Genomic DNA, 16,407 nt, shown 5'->3' with positions numbered 1-16,407 from the left:
CCGAGAGTGCCAGTGTGACAAAGACACCCAGCTTATATACCGGTGACCAAGCACACATGCCATATGCACACAGCCCGATGACCTCCGACCGCGACGCCCTCTGGTGTCTGGTGACCCAAAAGCATTAATACATGACAACATCCCTCTTTTAAAATCTTAACAACAGTCTTTTTATAAATTAAGATGGTCTGGGACTTTCCTCTCACAAGTTGATCGTCTCAGTTCAACTTTGACTCTGGGCGAGCGTTCTGAGTCCGTTGAGACTGAGGGCTGAGTGGCCGATCTGATGGGAGTGGTCACGACCACATCAGAGACTGAAGGTTCAGGGTCAGTAATGTCAGCAAAGTGAACAATGGTTGGTTGGTCACTGACCGCATCTTCCTCACTCGGTTCCAGTTCACCCGTGTGCCACAGTTTAACCTGGTCAAGGTGTTTCCTGCATGTTTGCCCATTCTTGAACATGACAATAAGCACTCTGTTACCCTCCTTGGCCATAACAGTGCCGGCGATCCACTTTGGACCTTGACCATAATTCAGTACATAAACCGGATTGTTGACATGTCATGTGACTTGGCAACACGATCATGACACCATTGCTGACTTTGACATCTGTTTTCAACACGATCATTCAAATCAGGATGAACAAGATAAAGTCTGGTCTTGAGATTTCTCTTCATCAGTAGTTCAGCAGGAGGAACCCCAGTAAGCGTATGAGGTCTTGACCTGTAACTGAGCAATATAAATGACAACCGTCTCTGCAGTGAGCCCTGAGTTACACGTTTCATACTTTGCTTGATCGTTTGAACGGCACGCATTGCTTGACCATTAGAAGCAGGCTTGAATGGCGCTGATCTCACATGTCTGATGAAATTGAGTTTCATGAGCTCCTGGAAATCAAGACTTGTGAAGCAAGATCCATTGTCGCTCACAACAATGTCAGGCAAACATGATACGAAGGCTCTCAATGGTAGCTATAGATATGATGGATGACATAATAACACGCACTATCCACTTAGAATATGCATCTACTACGCAAAAAAACTTCTTTCCAAGGAATGGGCCCGCAAAATCAATGTGGATCCTCGACCATGGTTTAGATGGCCACGACCAAAGACTCAGCGGAGATTCCGCTGGTACTTTACTTAGCTGCATGCAAGTATTGCACTGATGTACGCATGATTCCAGAACAGAGTCAATTCCAGGCCACTATACACAAGACCTAGCAATGGACTTTATCATGAGAATACCAGGATGAGTGCTATGAAGTTCACATACAAATTTTTCTCTATCTTTCTTAGGCATGATTACACGAATACCCCACAGTAAACAGTCTGAATGAATGGACAGCTCATCCTTGTGACGGTTGTCACGCATCTCCATAGGTATCACAGGCCAATGACCACTGAGTACACACCGTTTCACAACCGAAAAATAGGGTCATGGCTGTTGTGTATCTGTAAAGCATGCACTCCCATGTTCCGCCACCGGGGAGCGCATCCCCTGAAGTCCCAAGGGATCCCAGCATCCCTTGGGAGCACTGTATATAAGCTGGCCCCAAAGGCCTGTTCCTCACTCTGGAGTGTCTTAATAAAGACTGAGGTCACTGTTACTTTAACCTCCCTGTGTGCAGCCTCATCTGTGTTAGGAACACAATAACTGGCGACGAGTATACGAATCCAATGCAAAGATGCAGCAAACTGTGGGCATCCTGGAGAAGTTCTCGGAGGGTGAGGACTGGGAAGCCTATGTCGAACGGCTAGACCAGTACTTTGTAGCCAACGAGCTGGATGGAGAAGGAAGCGCTGCAAAAAGGAGAGCGGTCCTCCTCACGGTCTGCGGGGCACCGACCTACAGCCTCATGAAGAATCTTCTGGCTCCGGTGAAACCCACAGATAAGTCGTATGAGGAGCTGTGTACACTGGTTCGGGAGCATCTTAACCCGAGGGAGAGCGTGCTGATGACGAGGTATCGGTTCAACATGTGTCAGCGATCTGAAGGTCAGGAAGTGGCGAGCTACGTTGCTGAGCTAAGGCGACTTGCAGGACAATGAGTTTGATGGCTACCTGGAGCAGATGCTCAGAGGCTTTTTTGTACTGCGCATTGGCCACGAGACCATCATACGAAAAATTTTGACTGTAGAGACACCGACCCTCATTGCGGTAGCACAGGCGTTTATGTCCACCAGTGATAACACCAAACAAATATCTCAGCACACAAGTGCTAGCAATGTTCATAAATTAACTGGAACTGTGTTTATGAGCAGAAATGTACAGGGCAGAAACCATGAGTCTGCAACTGCCAGCAGGCCTCAGGTGATCAAGATGACTCACAGTCCACAACAAAGGATGAATGCAAGGCAATTCACACCTTGTTGACATTGTGGATGCTTCCATTCAGCCTATTCATGCCGCTTCAAAGGGTATGTTTGCCAAGAGCTGTGGAACAATGGGGCACCTCCAACGAGCTTGCAGACGAGCGACAAGCTCTGCAAAACCTGCTAACCACCAGGTGGCAGAGGAAGATCGGTCCATGGTGTGTCAAAGCAATTTCGAGCCTCAGAGAGAGGAGGCAGATGCTGAAGTACACGGGGTGCACACATTTTCGATGAAATCTCCACCTATAATGCTAAATGTAAAATTCAATGGCTTACCCGTAGCCATGGAACTGGACACTGGCGCTAGCCAATCCATCATGAGTAAAAAGATGTTTGAGAGACTGTGGTGCAACAAGGCACTCAGACCAGCCCTAAGCCCCATCCACAAGAAACTGAGAACGTACACCAAAGAACTTATCACTGTTCTGGACAGTGCCATAGTCAAGGTCACCTATGAGGGCACGGTGCATGGTGCCACTCTGGATTGTCCCGGGCGATGGCCCCAATCTGCTTGGAAGGAGCTGGCTAGGCAAAATCCGCTGGAACTGGGATGACATCCGAGCGCTATCACATGTCGATGAGGCCTCATGTACCCAGGTTCTTAACAAATTTCCTTCCCTTTTTGAGCCAGGCATTGGAAACTTTTCCGGGCCACTTGGTCCCAGAGGCACGACCCATTCACCACAAGGTGCGAGCGGTACCTCACATGATGAGGGAGAGAGTGGAAATCGAGCTGGACAGGCTGCATCGTGAGGGCATCATCTCCCCAGTGCAATTCAGCGAGTGGGCCAGCCCCATTGTTCCAGTACTCAAAAGTGATGGCACGGTCAAGATTTGCGGCTATTATAAAGTAACTATTAATCGTTTCTCGCTACAGGACCAATACCTGCTACCTAAGGCAGACGACCTATTTGCGATTTTGGCAGGAGGCAAGACGTTCACCAAGCTCGACCTGACTTCGGCCAACATGACGCAGGAGCTGGAGGAGCCTCACCTGCATCAACACGCCCATTTAAAATTCGGTCAGCTGCGCCGATCTTCCAGAGAAACATGGAGAGCCTACTCAAGTTGGTACCACGCACGGTGGTTTTTCAGGACGACAGAGTGGTCACTGGTCGGGACACCGTCGAGCACCTACAAAACCTGGAGGAGGTCATCCAGCGACTAGATCGCGTAAGGCTGCGGCTGAAGAGGTTGAAATGCATCTTCATGACAACAGAAGTGGAGTTTTTGGGGAGAATGATCGCGGCGGACGGCATTCGGCCAACAGACGCCAAGACAGAGGCTATCAGGAATGCGCCCAGGTCACAGAACGTCATGGAGCTGCGTCGTTTCTGGGACTCCTCAACTATTTTGGTAACGTCCTACCGGGGTTAAGCACCCTCTTACAGCCCCTACATATGTTATTGTGTAAAGGTGAGAACTGGGTATGGGGAAAAAAACAAGTAATTGCTTTTGAGAAAGCCAGAAACATTTTATGCTCCAACAAGCTGCTTGTATTGTATAACCCGTGTAAAAGACTTGTGCTAGCATGTGATGCATCGTCGTATGGAGTCGGGTGTGTATTACAACAAGCTAACATTGCGGGGAAGTTGCAACCTCTTGCCTATGCAACGGCTGGCTCTTGCTCAGGAACGAATACAGTCCATTCACTTCCTCCTCGGGTTGCATATCCGGGCCATCACTGAACTGGTCCTCATCAACCAAGTGGTGAGCCGCACCACGCTTGCTCCATTGTGGACACATCCTGTGAAGATGCCCCACTTTCGAACATCCATCGCATGAGTATTGTCTAAACCGACACTGATGAGGCCAACGATTGCCCCCACAACGCCAACAGGGTGAAATCTGGATCGAACCAGTTGGTGGGCTCTGAGCAGCGGCAGGTTTTGCGTAAGCAGCTCTGCCCGAAGATGACGCCATCTTGTTTACAGTACTTGCCGTGGAACTCCGACTCGTCGATGGTATCTGCCTCAAATTATCATCCGTCATCATGCATGCCTGGGCAGTCGCGGTGGCCTTTTTCAAGTCCAGCGTCTCTGCAGCCGACAGCTTCCTGAGGATCGCATTATGGCTGATGACTATCACGAAGATATCACGCAGCATGTCTTCCAGCATGTTCCCGAACTTACACGGCTCAGCAAGACGTCGCAGGTCGGCGACAAATCCAGACACGTCCTGGCCCTCAGCACGAACACGCGTGTAGAAACGGTAGCGTGATATGATGATCCCCTCTTGTGGCTTCAGATGGTTACCCACCAACGTACACAATTCCTCGTACCCTTTTTCTGCCGGACGTACAGGTGACCGAAGATTCCTCATGAGGCCGTAAATTGTCGGACCACAAACGATGAGGAGAACTGCCCTGTGCTTAACTGCGTAGGCCCCTGCCTCCAGGCCATTGGCCACAGAATACTGATACAGGCGGTCGACAAAATCCACCCAATCCTCGCCTTCACGAATGTCTGCAGGATTCCAACAGTGCCCATTGTGCATGCGAAGGTTCTTAAATTACCTCGTCGCCAATTGTAATGACTCAAGAGTCAAGTTACTGTAATCTCACTCAGGTGCAACCTGATCCATCTTTATTCCAGCCCGAGAGTGCCAGCGTGATAGAGACACCCAGCTTATATACAGGTGACCAAGCACACGTGCCACATGCATACAGCCCGATGACCTCCGACCGCGGTGCCCTCTGGTGTCGGGTGACCCCCCCCAAGCATTAATACATAACACAAACCTTCTCTGAACAGCCTCCAATGCAAATATATCCTTCTTTAAATACGGAGAACAAAACTGTTCGCAGTATTCCAGGTGTGGCCTCACCAATACCCAGTACATTTGTAGCAGGACTTCTCTACTCCATTTGCCTTGCAATAAATCTTTTGTGCATTAAATTTAATCTGCCGTGTTTCTGCCCACACATGGACACCCATTCAATGCGGGCAAAGCCTGGTGCTCACTCTAATCCTACTTCACTCTGTCCATCGGGAAGCTGATGTAGGAGCTCCTCCTGGTGTAGAGAGTTGCGGGGACCTCCCCAATACATCGGTGAATGGCAAACCGGGAGATGGAGTTTGGTGTCCAATTTGAAGGCACCCCACTTTAGGAAGGATGTCAAGGCCTTAGAGTAACCTCATCCTACCTCTCCTCCTCCTCCTCCTCCAAGCAGCAAACCCACCAGACCACCCATATATCTGAAGCAAACTCTTCCAAAGCGTGAGGTAATGTATTTGGGGTGGGCTCACAAGGAAAATGAATACACATTAAATGGTAGGACATTGATAAGTGTAGAGGATCAAAGGGACCTGGGAGTGCTTGTCCACAGATCCCTGAAGATAGCAGGCCAGGTGGATAAGGTTGTTGAGAAGGCATACGGAATGCTTGCCTTTACTAGACAAGGCATAGAATACAAGAGCAGGGAGGTTATGCTTGAACTGTATAAAACACTGGTTAGGCCACAGCTGGAGTACTGCGTGCAGTTCTGGTCACCGCATTACAGGAAGGACGTGATTACACTGGAGAGGGTACAGAGGAGATTTGCAAGGATGTTGCCGGGAGTGGAGAATCTTAGCTATGAGGAAAGAGTGGATAGGCTGGGGCTGTTTTCCTTGGAACAGAGTAGGCTGAGGGAAGACCTCATTGAGGTGAATAAAATGATGAGGGGCCCAGATATAGTGGATAGAAGGGGCCTATTTCCCTTAGCAGAGGGGTCAACAACCAGGGGGCATAAATTTAAAGTAATTGAGGGGAGGTTTAGAGGGGATTTGTGGGGATATTTCTTCACGCAGAGGGCTGTGGGGGCCTGGAACTCACGGCCTGAAAGGGCGGTAGAGACAGAAACCCTCACCACATTTAAAAATTACTTGGATGTGCACTTGAAGTGCCGTAACCCACAGGGCTACGGACCAAGAGCTGGAAAGTGGGATTAGGCTGGATAGCCTCTTGTTGGTCGGCGCAGACACGATGGGCCGAAATGGCCTCCTTCTGTGCTGTAAATTTCTAAGATTCTTTGAAAGCAGATGGAAACAGTGCAGAACCACCACAAAGTTGTTCACCCAAAGGTCAGAATTCACATGTGGCAACAAAAGAAAAATTCCCAGAAGTTAACCAGGAGCCTCTCAGAGCTGAAATCAGCAACTAACCTGCAATGAGTGGCTGGGCCCTTTAACGAGCGCTGTGTGTTAACCTTGCAGGCGGTGAGCGCCATGATATACCGGATGAGTTTATCACATGGTGTCTCAGACACTGGAGGGAGACCAATATCTACCCACAAGCGGAAGACCCCTTATTGAAATACTTTAAGAATATAAGAACATAAGAAATAGGAACAGGAGTCGGCCATACGGCCCCTCGAGCCTGCTCCGCCATTCAATAAGATCATGGCTGATCCGATCATGGACTCAGCTCCACTTCCCTGCCCGCTCCCCATAACCCTTGACTCCCTTATCGCTCAAAAAACTGTCTATCTCCGCCTTAAATATATTCAATGTCCCAGCTTCCACAGCTCTCTGGGGCAGAGAATTCCACAGATTTACAACCCTCAGAGGAGAAATTCCTCCTCATCTCAGTTTTAAAAGGGCGGCCCCATATTCTAAGATCATGCCCCCTAGTTCTAGTCTCCCCTATGAGTGGAAACATCCTCTCTGCATCCATCTTGTCGAGCCCCCTCATTTTTCGATAAGATCACCTCTCATCCTTCTGAACTCAAAGCACTTTACAGCCAATTACGTACTTTTGGAGTGTAGTCACTGTTGTAATGTAGGAAAGGCAGCAGCCAATTTGCGCACAGCAAGCTCCCACAAACAGCAAGGTGATGATCTCCAGATAATTTGATCTGTTGATTGATGGATAAATATTGGCCAGGACACTGGCATCACATTGATTTACCCTGCCAGGTTGCAAAAAGCAACAAAGACTAGCATTTATACAATGCCTTTCTGCTTAGTGCAACCTTTTACCAGCTAATCGTGCCTGCTCTAAAATGTCACTTTATACTAAAAATATATTAACACAACTGACCCAGAACGTCACTCAAGCATTTCACACGATGCTGTTCCCAAAGGATTTGCTGAATAAAGTTGCCCAGGTTGTGTCCAACATGCAATAACGGAGAGGTAGACGACAACAGCTTGTATTTATATAGCGCCTTTAATGTACTGAAACGTCCCACGGCGCTTCACAGGAGCGTTAGGAGATTTAAAAAATTTGACGCCGAGCCGCATAAGGAGAAATTTCGCATGTGATCAAAAGCTTGGTCAAAGAGGTAGGTTTTAAGGAGTGTCTTGAAGGAAGAAAGAGAGGTTTAGGGAGAGAGTTCCAGAGCTTGGGGTCGAGGCAACAGAAGGCAAGGCCACTGATGGTTGAACGATTATAATCAGGAATGCTCAAGAGGGCAGAATTAGAGGAGCGCAAATATCCCGGGAGGGTTGTGGGACTGGAAGATATTCATCATAGGCTGTCCCTCGAAATCGAGGAAAACTTGCTTCCACTCTAAAAGTGAGTTCTCAGCTGACTTAACAGTCCAATACGGGAATTACAGTCTCTGTCACAGGTGGGACAGACAGTGGTTGAAGGAAAGGGAGGGTGGGACTGGTTTGCCGCACGCTCCTTCCGCTGCCTGCTCTTGTTTTCTGCATGCTCTCGGCGACGAGACTCGAGGTGCTCAGCGCCCTCCCGGATGCTCTTCCTCCACTTAGGGCAGTCTTTGGCCAGGGACTCCCAGGTGTCGGTGGGGATGTTGCATTTTATCAGGGAGGCTTTGAGGATGTCCTTGTAACGTTTCCTCTGCCCACCTGGGGCTCGCTTGCCGTGTAGGAGTTCAGAATAGAGCGCTTGCTTTGGGAGTCTCGTGTCGGGCATGTGGACAATGTGGCCCGCCCAACAGAGTTGGTTGAGTGTGGCCAGTGCTTCGATGCTGGGGATGTTGGCCTGATCGAGAACACTGACATTGGTGGAGGAGATTATAGAGATAGGGAGGGGTGAGGTCTTGGAGGGATTTGAAAATAAGGAAGAACATTTTGAAATCGACAGACAGATGCCCGTTCCCAACTGGGTTGCGATGACCTCAATATCTAGTTTTGAGAGGCAACTGTCATTTTATCAGTCTGGGCTGGAGTCGAGTCCAGGGCACAGAAAATGAAATGGATGCACGACAATCACTCAATCCCTGTAGTTACTGCTGCATCAACAAGGTCTAAGTGCTTTCGACAAGACTCAGAGCACTGGGAGGTGTGAAATCTGCCTTAACGGTGATTGAAATATTGACTTCACAAAAGGATAAGGCAGGGTTTTGCTGCACCGATTGAATCGGTCTTCTGATGTTTGCGTTGGAAGCCGATTTGAACAGAGGGTGATGGATAACTTTAGTCAAAGGTCCCCTGTACTGGGGTAGGATGTTATACCTCCTTAATCTTTTAATAAATCGCTACTGTACAATTATGCAATTGTTCAAATTTTCCCAGGAACAACACCTCATCTTTTATTTAGGCACTTTCCAGCCGTCTGGTCTCAACATTGAGTTCAACAATTTCAGACCATTATCTCTGCACATATTTTTCCCTTTTTGTTTTAGACAAACAAAACCCCTACTTTTTTTTCCCTCTTTCCCAGAGCAGCTGGTGACGATTCTACCATTCATACTCCGTTTAGATTCATCTTTTGTTTCTTAACTTGTTCCATTACCATCTCATTATTGCCCAATTTTCCTTTTTGCCTCTCTAATCTCTCCTGCCCTCCACCCTATCACAGATCTTCCCTCTTTGTTCTTTCTTTCCAGCATTTCCTGATTTTGTGTCAAATTCTAGTCTGATAACGCTCCTGTGAAGCACCTGGAGTTGTTTTACTGCATTAAAGGCTCTTTATATTGAGCAGTGGCATTTCCAGGTCATACAAAGCGCATTAAAATGAGCAGAAGTCAAAGACTTTGCTATATAAGGTAATCACGGAGCTTTCGAAATGAAGACTTTGAAAAATCAACGTTCCATATCGGGTACAAATTTCCATCTATCCGTGGACATCTGATCTCTCCGACACTGAGATAGTCGTGCTCAGGCAATTGTTAGTGGACTGTGATCGTCGGTGGAGTGGAACCCACCTCAGAGAATGCTAAGAGCACACTTCAGTATATTCGAGTACACATGCTGCTATCACATTACATCTCCTGTCAAGTTGTGGCTCAGTAGGCAGCACTCTCGCAACAAGTCAGAAGGTTACGGATTCAAATCCCACTCCAGGGACTTGGGCCCAAAACTCTAGGCTGACATTCCCAGTACAGTACTGTTGGAGGGTCAGTACTGAGGGAGTGCCGCACTGTCGGAGGGGCTGTGCTGAGGGAGCGCCGCACTGTCGGAGGGGCAGTGCTGAGGGAGCGGCGCACTGTCGGAGGGGCAGTGCTGAGGGAGCGCCGCACTGTCGGAGGGGCAGTGCTGAGGGAGCGCCGCACTGTCGGAGGGGCAGTGCTGAGGGAGCGCCGCACTGTCGGAGGGGCAGTGCTGAGGGAGCGCCACACTGTCGGAGGGGCCGTCTTTCGGATGAGACGTTAAACCGAGGCCCCGTCTGCTCTCTCAGTTAGACGTAAAATATCCCATGGCCACTATTTCAAAGAAGAGCAGGGGAGTTATCCCTCAATCAACATCGCTAAAAACAGATGATTTGGTCAATGCTGTTTGTGGGAACTTGCTGTGCGCAAATTGGCTGCCGTGTTTCCTACATTACAATAGTGAGTGCACTTCAAACAGTACTTCATTGGCTGTTAAAGTGTCCGGTGATCATGAAGGACGCTATATAAATGCAAGTTTTTCTTTCTTCCATAGAACGGTTACAGCACAGAAGGAGGCCATTCGGCCCGTGCCGGCTCTCTGCAAGAGCACTGCAGCCAGTCCCACTCCCCCGCCCTTTCCCCGTAGCCCTGTTTTTCCTTCAGATACTTATCCAACTCCCTTTTGAAAGCCACGATTGAGTCTGCCTCCACCACCCTCTCAGGCAGTGCATTCCAGATCCTAACCACTCGCTGTGTAAAACAGTTTTTCCTCATGTCGCCTTTGGTTCTTCTGTCAATTGCTTTAAATCTGTGTCCTCTGGTTCTCTACCCTTCCACCAATGGGAACAGTTTCTCTCTCTCCACTCTGTCCAGACCCCTCATGATTTTGAACACCTCGATCGAATCTCCTCTCAACCTTCTCTGCTCCAAGGAGAACAACTCCAGCTTCTCCAGTCTATCCCCGTCACTGAAGTCCCTCATCCCTGGAACCATTCTCGTAAATCTTTTCTGCACCCTTTCTAAGGCCTTCACATCCTTCCTAAAGTGTGGTGCCCAGAATTGGACACAATACTCCAGTTGAGGCCGAACCAGTGTTTTATACAGGTTCATCATAACTTCCTTGCTTTTGTACTCTATGCCTCTATTTATGAAGCCCAGGATCCCGTACGCTTTTTTAACCACTTTCTCAACCTGCCCTGCCACCTTCAACGATTTGTGCCCATATACCCCCCAGGTCTCTCTGTTCATGCTCCCCCTTTAGGATTGTACCCTTTAGTTTATATTGCCTCTCCTCATTCTTCCGACCAAAATGTATCACTTCGCACTTTTCCGCGTTAAATTCCATCTGCCACGTGACTGCCCATTCCCCCAGCCTGTCTGTGTTTTCCTGAAGTGTATCACTATCCTCCTCACTGTTCACTATGCATAATAGTTTGCATCAGCTGCAAATTTTGAAATAGTGCCCTGTACACCCAAGTCCAAGTCATTAATATATAATCAGAAAAGTAGTGGTCCCAGTACCGACCCCTGGGGAAAACCACTGAATACCTTCCTCCAGTCCGAAATACAACCGTTCACCACTACTCTCTGTTTCCTATCATTTAGCCAATTTCGTATCCATGCTGCCACTGTCCCTTTTATTCCACCCCAAGTGGAGGAAGAGCATCCGGGAGAGCGCTGAGCACCTCGCGTCTCATCGCCGAGAGCATGCAGAAACCAAGCGCAGGCAGCGGAAGGAGCGTGCGGCAAACCAGTCCCACCCACCCTTTCCTCCAACCACTGTCTGTCCCACCTGTGACAGAGACTGTAATTCCCGTATTGGACTGTTCAGTCACCTGAGAACTCACTTTTAGAGCGGATTTCGAGGGACTGCCTAAGATGATGATATTCCATGGACTTCCACTTTGCTGGAAAGCCCATTATATGGCATTTTATCAAACGCCTTTGGAAATCCATATACACCACATTGACCTCATTGCCCTCAGCAATCCTCTCTGTTACCAAAAAACTCAATGAAGTCAGTTAAACACGATTTGCCTTTAACAAATTCATGCTGGCTTTCTTTAATTAATCCATACTTGTCCAAGTGACTGTTAATTTTGCCCCTGATTATAGTTTTGAAAAGCTTCCCCACTGCCGAGATTGTCCTGTTGTTGCTGGGTTTATCCTTACACCCTTTTTTGAACAAGGGTGGAACATTTGCAATTCTCGAGTCCTCTGGCACCAGCCCCGTATAAAGGAGGATTAGAAGGTTATGGCCAGAACCTCCGTGATTTCAACCTTTACTTCCCTCAGTATCCTAGGATGTATCCGATCCGTTCCTGGTGACTTATGTACTTTAAGTCATCATCATCATAGACAGTCCCTCGAAACAAGGATGACTTGCTTCCACGCCAAAAAAAAGGATGAGTTCACACGTGTTTTGAAAGAAGATCCCGAACTCCATGTTGAAGGGTGGAAGATGCCTGTGTGTGGATTTTTTTAACGTGGGGTGGCCGTTGCACACCAGCCACCACACGGGCTTGACAGAGCTAGGTCTTGGTCCAGGGGCGAGGGTTAACCAGGACGACTGGAGACCTGCTCTGCTGCACGGACCCAGTGCGCGCACATATCGCAGTGTGGGTACAGCCAGCCTTTCTAGTACCTCCTCATCATCAATTTTTATCCCATTCAGTATCTCAATTACCTCCTCTTTCACTATGACTTTGGCAGCATCTTCTTCTTCAGGAAAGGAAGCATGCCATCCTTACCCAGTCTTGGCCAATCCCACACCAATTCTCCGTCAAGGCAGAAAGCCAAGATTCTGTCCCAGCAATGATGAAGGAACGGCCGATATATTTCCAAGTCAGGATAGTGTGTGTGACTTGGAGGGGAATGTGGAGGTGGTGGTGTTCCCATGCAACCGCTGCCCTTGTCCTTAATGGTAGAAATCGCGTACGCGAAGGAATCTGTTCAACCTCCGCCGCCTCCAGGCCAGATCCTAAGTCGTCACATCCTCGATCTTTGAAATACAGTACCCGGACGACGCTTGCGTCTGCGCACACTCGGGGGCCGAACCCCAAACCATTGTCAACATCTTCACCAAGGCGTACGAGAGCATGGTCCTTACACTAAACATCTGTAAGACAAAGGTCCTCCACCAACCTAACCCCGCCACACAGCACTGCCCCCCGATTATCAAAATCCACACGAGGATTCCAAACCTCGGGTGCCTACTATCAGCAAGGGCAGACATCGACGACCAAGATCCAACGCCGCCTCCAGTGCGCCAGCGCAGCCTTCGGTTGCCTGACGAAGAAAGTGTTTGAAGACCAGGACCTTAAATCTGGCACCAAGCTCATGGGCTACAGAGCAGTGATGATTCCCGCCCTCCTGCATGGCTGAGAGATATGGACCATATACAGCAGACACCTGAAAACACTGGAGAAGTACCACCAGCGCTGCCTCCGCAAGATCCTGCAAATCCCCTGGGAGGACAGACGCACCAACGTCAGCGTCCTCGACCAGGCCAACATCCCCAGCATCGAAGCACTGACCACACTCGATCAGCTCCGCTGGGCGGGCCACATCGTCCGCATGCCCGACACGAGAATCCCAAAGCAAGCAGAACTCCTACACGGCAAGCGAGCTAAAGGTGGGCAGTGGAAACGTTTCAAGGACACCTTCAAAGCTTCCTTGATAAAGTGCAACATCCCCACCGACAGCTGGGAATCCCTGGGCCAAAGACCGCCCCTAAGTGGAGGAAGAGCATCCGGGAGGGCGCTGAGCACCTCGAGTCTCGTCGCCGAGAGCATGCAGAAAGCAAGCGCAGGCAGCGGAAGGAGACCCTCGGACCCTCACCCACCAGACTCCCCACCCACCCTTTCCCTCCAACCAATGTCTGTCCCACCTGTGACAGAGACTGTAATTCCCGTATTGGACTGTTCAGTCACCTGAGAACTCACTTTTAGAGTGGAAGCAAGTCTTCCTCGATTCCGAGGGACTGCCTCTGATGATGAGTGGAAATCAGGAACACTCTCCCTCAAAACTGTCGAGGCTGGGGGTCGATTGACGGTTTCAAAACAGAGATCGATAGATTTAGTTGGGTAAGGGTTAGGGAACCAAGGCGGGTAGATGGAGGTAAGATACCGATCAACCACGATCTGATTGAATGACGGAACAGGCTCGAGGGGCGGAATGGCCTCCTCCTGTCCCGATGTTCTGCCAGTCACTGAGTTAGGCCAGCAAAAGGATCTTTTCATTACTTGGTTTTGTACATCCTGCCATCACATTTCCGCCCCCCTCCAAAACACCTCCCGCACCCTCCCAAACACCCCCCGCCCACCACACCCAACGATCACTGCCACTTTGAGAATTTCAACAGGTAGAAAATATTGTTGTAAATTGACTTTAAAACGAGTGTTAATGGACAGGTTTGTGCGTGGACTGTTGTTTCTGTGTTCATAGAATCGCACAGCACAGAAGGAGGCCATTCGGCCCATCGCTCCTGTGCCGGCTCTTTGAGAGAGCGATGCAATTAGTCCCACTCCCCCTGCTCTTTCCCCATCGCCCTGCTAATTTTTCCCCCTTCAAGTAGTTGTCCAATTCCCATTGAACCTTACTGTTGAATCTGCTCCCGCCGCCCTTTCAGGCAGCGCGTTCCAGATCACAACAACTCGCTGCGTAAAAACATTCTCTTCCTCTCCCCCTCTGTGGTTCTGCTCCTGTGGAATCTGGAGCCACTGCAGTGCAAACCAGGTGAGTTCCACAGTACTGGGAGTCTCGAGCCAAGCACACAGCACTTTCAAGCAGGGTAACCAAGGTCAATCTAGAGAGCCCAACAATGTGCAACTTGTCGGAAAAGAAGGGAAGACCTGCATTTATATAGTGCCTTTCATGACCACCGGACATCCTCACGCGCTTTACAGCCAATGAATTAAAAAAAAATGTAGTCACTGTTGTAACGTGGGAAGTGTGCCAGCCAATTTGCGCACAGCAAGCTCCCACGAACAGTAACGTGATAACGACCAGATAATCTGTTTTTGTTATGCTGATTGAGGGATAAATATATATCCAGGACACCGGGGATAACTCCCCTGCTCTTCTTGGTTATCGTGCCACGGGATCTTTTACATCCAACAGAGAGAGCAGATGGGGCCTCGGTTTAACATCTCATCTGAAAGACGGCACCTCCGACAGTGCAGCACTCCCTCAGCATCATTATCATAGGCAGTCCCTCGGAATCGAGGAAGACTTGCTTCCACTCTAAAAGTGAATTCTCAGGTGGCTGTACAATCCAATGCGGGAATTACAGTCTCTGTCACAGGTGGGACAGACAGTGGTTGAGGGAAGGGGAGGGTGGGGAGCCTGGTTTGCCGCACGCTCCTTCCGCTGCCTGCGCTTGGTTTCTGCACGCTCTCGGCGACGAGACTCGAGGTGCTCAGCGCCCTCCCGGATGCTCTTCCTCCACTTAGGGCGGTCTTTGGGCCAGGGACTCCCAGGTGTCGGTGGGGATGTTGCATTTTATCAGGGAGGCTTTGAGGGTGTCCCTGTAACGTTTCCTCTGCCCACCTGGGGCTCGCTTGCCGTGTCGGAGCTCCGAGTAGAGCGCCCTCAGCACTGCACTGGGCGTGTCGGCCTAGATTTTTGCACTCAGGTCTCGGGAGTGAGGATTTGAAGCCACAACCTCCTGACTCGGAGGCGGGAGTGCTGCCCACTGAGCCACAGGAGATGGGATTAAGAGCCTCGGAGCGAGAATTTGAATGGCAAAGGATGTCGTTAGCTGATCATTAGCCGTTCAGGCAGAATCCCCCACAGAATTCAGACTGAATCCACATAAACAAGTACAGTGACTCATCACGAAAAATAAGACTCCCCCAGACAGATCTGGGGGAAGGGAACGGAGGGCGGAGGGGGGAGGGGGGGCTGTGGTGGTGGATGGGAACGGCATTTTTGCAGAGTCAGTGATGAATTGTCACTGCCTATTGGTTTGATCTCCAGAGTGGCGAAAGTAAAAGGTCAAATATTCTGGTTGGAGGATTGAAAGGCAAGCCCCGGATTTATTCAGCAACCCAGCACACTGCTCTCAGAGCTCCTTGTTTGCACAGGGAGCGGCAGATTTTCTGCATGCTCGGGCATAAACAATAGGCAACTTTGCCAGCCCAGTGCAGGGATGGATCACTCAAAGCTCAGACACCTCAATCTGATCGCCCTTCATCCGAAGGTACGCCACGAGATTCATCGCCGGGCCCCACATTCAAATGAGTTGACGGAGGATTTGTTAATCGGCTTAATTGCCTTTCCTACACGTAAAACGGTGGCAGCTGTGAGACCGACGTTTGGCCCAGGAACAAATGTCTCCCTGGACGATATGACAGCATTGCACAAAGACATCCATCCATCTGCCTTGCACCCACACTAATGTTTTCATAAAGCGACTTCACGTTTACCTGTTCAGAGCGCAGAGCTTGGTCTGCTCAATAGCCAGACCGACGCAGCCGAGGTGTATCAACTCACGCAGAGAGTTAGGGTTGAAAACTCTGGCTGCAGGCATTGCTGGAGGCTTTGATCAGGTGACGTTCTGACCCCATGACATCCCACCATGTGATGTCTTGTCACATGATGGCTGATCACATGCCATCCGATCGCATGACGTCCGCTAATGTCACGGCCTTTACCCACTCGTTGAGCTTACGTGTCAGCTGTGTCTCAGTGAGCCGCACTCTCGCCTCTGAGTCAGAAGGTTGTGGGTTCAAGTCCCACTCCAGGAACTTGAGCACAAAAATCTCGGCTG

The 16,407-nt window shown here is 49.6% G+C and overlaps 1 protein-coding gene across 1 annotated transcript in view; it reads right to left on the bottom strand.

The window, feature by feature from the left end:
• The window catches only part of LOC139260824 (carbohydrate sulfotransferase 9-like), a 164,066-nt gene extending 147,966 nt beyond the window's left edge, over nucleotides 1-16,100 (bottom strand). The window contains exon 1 of the mRNA XM_070877038.1: nucleotides 16,064-16,100. The gene's annotated coding sequence lies outside the window, so the exon portion shown is untranslated. The remainder of the gene's footprint in view (nucleotides 1-16,063) is intronic.
• Between the last annotated feature and the right edge of the window lie 307 nt (nucleotides 16,101-16,407).

The sequence above is a fragment of the Pristiophorus japonicus genome, chromosome 1, assembly GCF_044704955.1.
Source record: "Pristiophorus japonicus isolate sPriJap1 chromosome 1, sPriJap1.hap1, whole genome shotgun sequence".
NCBI classification, from domain to species: domain Eukaryota; kingdom Metazoa; phylum Chordata; class Chondrichthyes; family Pristiophoridae; genus Pristiophorus; species Pristiophorus japonicus.
Note: the sequence above shows the minus strand (reverse complement) of the source record. Positions and strands in the feature narration are given on the sequence as shown.